Here is a 10,000-nt window from a genome sequence, read left to right on the forward strand (position 1 = left end):
CAGGGTAGAGTATCGAATACGAATTCTTTTCAAATATAAATTGTGGTTCTGAAAAGAACCGTTTTTTCTTTCATTACTTCGTCGTACTATTCGATTTTATTAAGCACGTTCTCCGCGGATTCGTCTAGCCAATTGAATATCCTTTGGCATAATAGTAACACGCTTAGCGTGTATAGCGCACAAGTTGGTATCTTCGAAAAGGCCCACCAGATATGCTTCGCTAGCCTCTTGTAGAGCCATAACGGCTGAACTTTGGAATCGCAAATCAGTTTTAAAATCTTGGGCGATTTCTCTTACTAATCTCTGGAATGGTAGTTTTCGGATTAATAATTCCGTACTTTTTTGGTAACGACGAATCTCTCGAAGAGCGACAGTACCGGGTCTGTATCTGTGAGGTTTCTTAACTCCTCCAGTAGCGGGTGCGCTTTTTCGGGCGGCTTTAGTAGCCAACTGTTTTCTAGGGGCTTTACCTCCGGTAGATTTGCGAGCTGTTTGCTTTGTACGAGCCATCGTATACGAATAGTTCCTCAGTCGAACGACAAATACTGATTAGTGAGCCTTCACGATCGGTCGTTAACAGTTTTATTCAGGTATAAGGATAGGGAACTTCTACCATTGGTTGAATCGAAGAAAGTGGGCGTGTCCCCCCAAAAACAAGACAAAACCAGCTTTCCAGCGCCGACGGCCTTCAGTTGTTCTCGAGCATTCGAAGTAGTAATAACGTATTTCGCTCGTACTTTTTTTCTCTATAATCTTCCGTTTGTATTACACAAAATGACTGGTAGAGGAAAAGGAGGAAAGGGATTAGGAAAAGGCGGAGCAAAAAGACATCGCAAAGTGTTGCGAGATAATATTCAAGGAATTACGAAGCCTGCCATCAGAAGATTAGCTCGTCGTGGAGGTGTAAAACGTATATCCGGATTGATATACGAAGAAACTCGTGGAGTACTCAAAGTATTTCTCGAAAATGTTATCAGAGATGCGGTAACATATACAGAACACGCCAAAAGAAAAACCGTCACGGCCATGGACGTAGTATACGCTCTCAAACGTCAAGGGCGTACATTATATGGTTTCGGCGGTTAGATTCATATTCCGACGAGAAATTTACAAAAAAAAAAACGGTTCTTTTCAGAACCACAATTTGTTTTCAAAACGAATTCGATTTATATACTTTACTTTGGTGTGAGTAATAATTAACGAATTACCAAATTAAATTCGAACGATATACCCATCTAATTTTAAGCATTATCTGTCATTCTTTTGATTACCTGAATAATTGCTTCATTTTATCCTGTATACTTAACGAAATTATTAATTTCAACCTTACTACATCTGTATACGAAGAAGAAAAGAGAAGAACGATCTGTACAATTAGATTATATACCACTCGGTTTCTAAATCTATAGGACAGGGAAGCTACTGGTATCTAGCTAGCTAGCTAGGTAGCTCCCAAACTATTCAATTATTCACCAATAGAAATTACATATGAAACTTTTCTGAAACGCCGCTTTAAAACGCGATACCATTTGTACGTAAAGAAAAAATTGAAAAAATGAATATTCATAAACTGATCGAAGGTTAATGAACCACTGTCCAAATATTATTGTTTTATGCTTATAATATTCATCTATCCCATTTCACAAATTACTATGAATAATAATAACAACCTATTTTTATATACTCGTCATTCATTTCTGCAGATATTGAAATGTATGTATGCATTCATCTATGCTATATAATTTAATTAGGTATAATTTTTTTCATTTATTCTTTTCAATTTACTCATGATTGTCTATATTGTAATTCCACGAACAAGAATGTATAATATTTCTATGGATATTGTTATGTTTATTCATTTGTATACCTAAATCTGATATTACTGCATACATTTTATTTTCATCACGAATAAACGTACAGACATTCTGATATTTGATTTCAGCAAATAGAAATCACTTGTTTCGGCACGAAAATAAGAAGTTGAACAATAATAATATTATTAATCATGTATACATGTATACGTAAATATGCGCAAGCAAGAAAGAAACAATCGCATATCGTGCTGCGTCAACAATTGTATCGAAAAGCGATGACAAGAAAATAAAAAAAAATATATGCAATTGTCGAATTCATTAGAGAAAATCGTTGTGGCCCTGATAAGGGCCGATATTTTATTTGTCGCTTTCCTCTCTCAGGAAATGTGTACTTATGCCTTCTTTTCGGTTTTTTTCGGTAACAAAACCGCCTGAATATTGGGCAAAACACCACCTTGAGCAATGGTTACTCCTGATAACAATTTATTGAGTTCTTCGTCGTTTCGAATGGCCAGCTGTAAATGTCTAGGAATGATACGGGTTTTTTTGTTATCGCGAGCCGCATTACCGGCCAATTCCAAGACTTCAGCTGCCAAATATTCCATTACTGCGGCTAAGTAAACCGGGGCGCCGGCACCAACTCGTTCGGCATAATTTCCCTTACGAAGGAGTCGATGAATACGTCCTACTGGGAATTGGAGTCCAGCCCGACTGGAACGGGACTTTGCCTTTCCCTTAACTTTACCTCCTTTTCCACGTCCAGACATGTCGAATCGTAGATTAGTATTATATATCGGATAAATTTAAAGAATTCACTGAGAATTATTCGATGTTGCTCTAACAGTAGCTTTCTATACAATGATTTCTATATAGAATCGACCTGTATTAATACCGTCCTACCGACCAATGGGCGTTCTCGAACGCTCAACTTTCCGGTGGGCGGAGCCTACTAGAGTTCCAGTTACTATCTGAAATAGTGACGACAGAGTGGCGTCTTTTACATTGAGTCGAAAGCAAACCTGCACGATAGTACTTGTTTGTTTGATATTGACGAAATTAAATTTTCAGAATGCCACCCAAAGCTAGTGGAAAGGCTGCGAAGAAGGCCGGAAAGGCCCAAAAGAATATATCGAAGACCGATAAGAAAAAGAAGAGGAGGAGGAAGGAAAGTTACGCAATTTATATCTACAAAGTATTGAAACAAGTCCATCCCGATACCGGAATATCCAGTAAAGCGATGAGCATCATGAACAGTTTCGTAAATGATATATTTGAGCGTATCGCAGCGGAAGCCTCCCGTCTTGCTCATTATAACAAGCGATCGACTATTACGAGCAGAGAAATTCAGACTGCAGTACGTCTGTTACTTCCTGGTGAATTGGCGAAGCACGCCGTCAGCGAAGGCACCAAAGCAGTTACGAAATATACCAGTTCGAAATAATTTACTTATTCCGGTCTACGATATACATTCTTAAAAAAAAACGGTTCTTTTCAGAACCACAAAATATTTATGAAAGAATTCTTACAATATCGTTTCGACGCTGAATGATAATTTATTTTTGCTAGGGCGCTAGGTCTCACTCGGTTGGGTTGCCTTGTTATCAGTACATTGTTACCTCCTTTCGTGAAACGCGCGATGATAATAAATAATTTTGCCACCTATATTTAGATGGTGCTTACCTACCTATCAACCTAAAAAGTTAACGTTCGTTACTGTTATACTAGTCATGTACTCTATTACTTATGTTATTTTTTAACGTGTTTTTTATTTACGTGCTAATATGTTGTCTAAAAACGTTTATGATTAGCATTTCTGATTTCGACTATAACATTGACGATTTATATATTTCGGGTGGGGGTGGGTGTGTATTACTCCGTTATAGATAGAGCTCACAGTATCGTCGTTCGTTCGTTCGTTCGTTCGTGTTGTAGTATCGACCTTTTTATTGAAAGTATATTACGATGATTATATCTTATCGAATATAACATTAATAACGTTCGTTATTATTCGAATGCCGTTTTCATCGAACACTTTTATAGGGATAATTTTTGAAAATGTTGATGCTATTAGAAGCGTCGGTTCTTGGTTATAGTCGTGTATGAAGGTAGACACGAGGTCTCTTCGATGCCCCTATTCACTCGTGTATTTATCGAGTATTATCGGCTAATGTATCATGTTTCTATAGACAGTCGCGCCTATGATATTTATTCGAAGGTTCCTTCCAGATCATCGATTACGAGTATTTTCGGAAAGGAATTGTCTGGAGTTACGTCAAAATCATCAATACTTCATATTTCATTGTAATTTACTGTGAGTTGTCGAGGTTTAATATTAGCTTTTTCTTATCAGAAAATATTTTCGGAATACGTAGAATCTATCCACGTTATTGTGCTAGTCGAAGTCTAAATAGGAAACCGGCATTGATTTCGTAAAGAAGTTGATGCGAACATTTCGACAGCAGAATGGAAGCCGTCAATATCGTGTCTAACGAGAATGTCGAGCGTTCAGTCTCCCGTCCGCCTGTGCTTCGACCCAGAATATTTAAACAAACGGAACACCAGAGGACTACATCATTCTCTCTAGACGCCTAACGAGTGTAGCATCTATCTTCCGAGAATATATTGTCAGTTGTTTTTTTACTATGGCAGACATAGAAAATCAGAATTCTTCGGCTTCGGCTAATTCATCTTCGTCGCCGCAGGCACAGTCTACTGCGAAGAAAGAAAAGAAAGTTAAAAATCCAAGAAGTAAACCTTCTCACCCACCTACGTCGGAAATGGTTAATAACGCTATTAAAGGATTGAAGGAACGGGGTGGTTCCTCTTTACAAGCCATAAAAAAATATATTGCGGCGAATTATAAGGCTGACGCAGAAAAAGTGGCACCTTTCATCAAGAAATATCTTAAATCTGCGGTTGCTTCCGGATCATTAGTACAAACTAAAGGAAAAGGTGCATCGGGGTCGTTCAAATTGGCATCGGCATCTTCTGGTTCGGCAAAACCGTCGGCTACCGAAAAGAAAACGTCCGGTACGGCCGGTGCGAAGGCCAAAAAAACTCCCGTTAAACGCGTAGCTGGTGAAAAAGCTAAAACCGGCAAGAAGGCTGCTGCATCACCGAAAGGTAAGAAAGCCTCTCCGGAAAAGAAAGCGGCTGCCGCAGCCAAGCCTAAAAAGGTAACTGCCGAGGATAAAAAGACCGTCGCTTCTAAGGTTTCGTCCGCGACTTCTGCTAGTAAAACCAAGTCTCCTTCGAAAGCAAAGAAAACTAACAAAGGACCAACAAAAAAGCCGAAAGCACCCAAACCGAAAACCGCGAAAGCGACCCCTGCATCGGCATCTTCTCCGAAAGCCAAAAAAGCTGCCTCTCCAAAAAAGAAGAAGTAAATTCTTCTATCAGTTGACTTCTCTCTCCGGCGACGAAGTCTAAGAAAACAAATGGCCCTTTTCAGGGCCACAATTTTTTTTACAAGAATTCGTATATAATTCAACTGTCCAACAAATATATAAATAAATAGTCAGAACTACCTACCTAGCCTATCCCTATAAACAGAAAAAAAAATAGATAAATAATATTTCTTCCGCCGCCGCCGCCGACTATCGAATTGATATGAATCGAATAATTTCGTAAAAGAGTAAAAATTAAAAAATATTGCTCTGTCTTTCTATTTCATTGAAATATGTCTTGTGAACAGTTGACTTATTTTCTGATATTGGGATCGTTTCAGGAAAATGAGTCAAAATCATTTCGAGATTTCCAAACTAAGGGTGTTCCATTTGAGAAATCACTGATTTTTATATCTTCAGAATTACTCATCGACTCCTAATACCTCGTTCATCATTTTGGAAATGTTACTCCTCCTACAAGACGACGGAATGTAATATTTTGATGAATCAATAATAGCTTATGTATTCTATGAGACTTGTTTTCAATTTTATAGGGAAATGGCTCGAGAACCGAATAATACCTACTTTTTCTGTATAAACGATCGAATATCTCGAGAACGATTCATTTTTGGTATAGGGTATATTACAAAAAGTCACTCGAGATTTATGCCAGGTATTCAAAAATATGAATCAGAGGAAATTTACGAAAAGATGGTGATGTTATGAGCGATCTTTCATTCAGTGATCGCTTGTTTTTCGTTATTTATCTCAGCCGTTTCTAAAAATGATCTTTTCGAAAGATTCGTTTCGGAAAGTAAAATTTCAGTATTATAATCCATATTTGGATCATACTGAACATGTTCTGCAAACACCCGTGATTTAATATTTACGTGATGCGAGTTATTGAAAATATCATACATTCATTCATTCATTCATTCATATCTATCGATAAACGAATTCTTTCATCAATTGCATTTTGTGGTTCTGAAAAGAACCTTTTTTTTGTATATATTTTCAATATATATTGGGATATATATATATGAAATTAAGCTCGTTCTCCGCGTATTCTCCTTGCTAACTGAATGTCTTTGGGCATAATGGTAACGCGCTTGGCGTGAATGGCGCACAAATTCGTATCTTCGAAGAGTCCTACCAAATACGCCTCGCTAGCTTCTTGCAAAGCCATGACGGCTGAACTTTGGAATCGTAAATCGGTTTTGAAATCTTGAGCGATTTCTCGAACTAAACGTTGAAAGGGTAATTTCCTAATCAACAATTCAGTACTCTTCTGATAACGTCGAATTTCTCGGAGAGCAACAGTACCGGGTCTGTAACGATGAGGTTTTTTAACACCTCCCGTAGCCGGTGCACTTTTGCGAGCTGCTTTAGTAGCTAATTGTTTTCTCGGAGCTTTACCTCCAGTCGATTTACGAGCGGTCTGCTTGGTACGAGCCATTTTCAAAACCTATTGCGAATTGTAACGAACGAAATGTATACCGAACGATAGACGGACAACATATGAACTGAGTCGGCTTATACACGCCAACTATTATATACCATCTAGACGAGACGCCATTGGTCCGATTTCCAGTTGTGGGCGGAGTCATGAAATTTAACAAAACCCGACCGAGTTCGGTGTAGAACTTTAGTCGAAGTCTGTCGTTAGTATCACTAACAGTATTTCATTCGTATCGTGCAGTATATAATTTATTCTTAACATTCGAAATGACTGGTCGTGGCAAGGGAGGTAAAGGTTTAGGAAAAGGAGGAGCGAAACGTCATCGTAAAGTATTGCGTGATAATATCCAAGGAATAACGAAACCTGCCATTAGAAGATTAGCCCGTCGAGGTGGTGTTAAACGTATTTCGGGTTTGATATACGAAGAAACTCGTGGAGTACTCAAAGTATTTCTCGAAAATGTTATCAGAGATGCCGTAACATATACCGAACATGCGAAACGCAAAACCGTCACAGCCATGGATGTTGTATACGCCCTGAAAAGGCAAGGTCGAACCTTGTACGGATTTGGCGGTTGAATTTAATGCCTCCCCCTGTATTGTCCTTACCGTTTCCATAAAAAAAAGGTTCTTTTCAGAACCACAAAAGCTTATGAAATGAATTCGTGTGTATTTTTTATATTTTTGAAGTAAGTCTCAGGTCAAGAAAGTAATACAAATCATGAAATTATGAAACAACAAAATTTAATTGACGCTCCGGAGGGGCGACTTCATTGATGATTCCAGTGGCGCATTTGCTTTTTCAGCTGCAGGAAAACCCGGAAAAACCTGCAGCAGCAGCAAGCACCACATCATGTGAACATCTTGATCTACTAATGTCTTCTCTTTTATAAAACAAAATGTAGGGTATCTCCAGAGACTACAGTAAATTTAGAACATCGCCAGAACACTTAGTGACACGACTATCGTCAAACTTAATCGACCTCTGCCCTCCGGTAGCAAGCAGAATATCGGAAGCGTGAAATAAAAATTTGAATTGGAAATTTTGGCGAAATAACCCGAACGGAAAGTGTAGTGAAAATATAAAAGATAACGGAAAGTGTAGTGAAAATATAAAAGATAACGGAAAGTGTAGTGAACGTTTACCTCTGCCTTCCGCGAACAAGCAGAATATCGGAAGCGTGAAATAAAAATTTGAAATGGAAATTTTGGCGAAATAACCCGAACGGAAAGTGTAGTGAAAATATAAAAGAAAACGGAAAGTGTAGTGAAAATTTAAAAGTAGCGGAAAGTGTAGTGAAAACATAAATATACCGGAAAGTGTAGTGAACGTTTACTTCTGCCTTCCGCGAGCAAGCAGAATATCGGAAGCGTGAAATAAAAATTTGAATAGGAAATTTTGGCGAAATAACCCGAACGGAAAGTGTAGTGAAAATATAAAAGATAACGGAAAGTGTAGTGAAAATATAAAAGATAACGGAAAGTGTAGTGAAAGTTTACCTCTGCCTTCCGCGAGCAAGCAGAATATCGGAAGCGTGAAATAAAAATTTGAATAGGAAATTTTGGCGAAATAACCCGAACGGAAAGTGTAGTGAAAATATAAAAGATAACGGAAAGTGTAGTGAAAACATAAATATAACGGAAAGTGTAATGAAAGTTTACCTCTGCCTTCTGGGAGCAGCAGAATTTCGGAAGCGTGAAGAAAACATTTCAGAAGGAAATTTTGGCGAAAATAAATCATGAACGGAAAGTGTGGTGAAAATATAAAAGTATCGGAAAGTGTAGTGAAAACATAAATATAACGGAAAGTGTAATGAAAGTTTACCTCTGCCTTCTGGGTGCGAGCAGAATTTCGGAAGCGTGAAGAAAAAATTTCAGACGGAAATTTTGGCGAAAATAATCATGAACGGAAAGTGTGGTGAAAATAACGGAAAGTGTGGTGAAAATATCGGAAAGTATAGTGAAATTTTCGCCAAAATTTCTCTTTGAAAATTTTTTATCACGCTTCCGAAATTCTGTTTGCTCCCATTAATTCAAGTATCGTCTCACCGTCTCAACTCATATGTTGTAATGGCGAGAAAGCGGTATAGGCCTTACACAAATTTTCACTACACTTTCCGATAAACATTGTAATCGAGACGTCCTGTTGTCAGAACGTTATCCTATAATATTTTAATATATCGATCGATATGCGTATTCATGTCTGATACAATATCATATCGACGGATATAAATTATATTGACTAGGACTATACGAAAAGTGGAAAAAACCGAAAGTCGCGTAGGGTCCCGTCAGCGTTAACGGAAAACGGGCGATGTGCTCGAAACGCCGCTATAGGGGGATAGGTACGTTTCGAAACGGATCGAAAACGCTTCCTCTATAGTATCGGCAGACGCTTGCTCGAGCGCTGTCGGTACCGTGGTCACCGATAACCAAATCACACGATATTCGTTTTTCTGCTGAATAATAACATTAATTCGATATCGTGTCGAGTGCGGGCTTCGCCCACGGTGGTGTGGATAGTTCGTAGTAGTATATCTTCTGCTTCTACCCAACCGAAACCGTCAGACACTGCGAGATCGCGGATTTAGCGAGCGTTTCTACGTAAGCGGTCCCTATGCGATCAACCAAAAAATAACAAAAATTTTGTTATTACACAAAATATGCGACAGCTCTCCTCTGTCCGAGCGAGAATAAATATAATTTCGGAACGAATCTTTCGAGAACACCGAGTCGCTTTCAATCTAGCGAAGGGTCGAGAGAATGTTCGAAGTTTTGTGCCGGTCGACGTATATATCGTCTATTATATATTGTATTTCGAAAAATTACCATACGTACGTGTACGCCGGTGGTTTGTGTAACATTATCATCAGGTCGAGTACGACGAGCGTGTGTTGTAATATTTCTTCTTGAGCAATGTTATAGTTCGATTTGTTGTCGGTCCGGTTTTATTTGAATGAAATAATGCAGAGACACATAGAGATATATAACAACTTTTTCGTTGAGCGTGGCGTTTCGAAAATTTATATTTCGTATAACGCACACACAACACGCACGAAAAGAGAATATAGATCTGTTTCCGTATTTATTATTATTTTAATATTATGGAGACTGAACTAGTTCTACGATAGAACGTCAGCTCCCTGGTTGATCCTGCCAGTAGTCATATGCTTGTCTCAAAGATTAAGCCATGCATGTCTCAGTACAAGCCAAATTAAGGTGAAACCGCGAAAGGCTCATTAAATCAGTTATGGTTCCTTAGATCGTACCCACATTTACTTGGATAACTGTGGTAATTCTAGAGCTAATACATGCAAACAGAGTTCCGACCGGAGACGGAAG

The 10,000-nt window shown here is 38.4% G+C and overlaps 1 non-coding gene across 1 annotated transcript in view; it reads left to right on the plus strand.

The window, feature by feature from the left end:
- The first annotated feature begins 9,798 nt into the window (after window positions 1–9,798).
- LOC141486295 (small subunit ribosomal RNA) overlaps window positions 9,799–10,000 on the plus strand; it is a 1,920-nt gene continuing 1,718 nt past the window's right edge. Inside the window, exon 1 of the ribosomal RNA XR_012467748.1 lies at window positions 9,799–10,000. This exon is cut by the window's right edge and continues 1,718 nt beyond it. This is a non-coding gene — a ribosomal RNA (small subunit ribosomal RNA).

This window comes from Leptinotarsa decemlineata, unplaced genomic scaffold, assembly GCF_025532065.1.
Source record: "Leptinotarsa decemlineata unplaced genomic scaffold, Ldec_3_MD MMD2_tig00026352_RagTag_RagTag, whole genome shotgun sequence".
In the NCBI taxonomy this organism is placed as follows: Eukaryota; Metazoa; Arthropoda; class Insecta; order Coleoptera; family Chrysomelidae; genus Leptinotarsa; species Leptinotarsa decemlineata.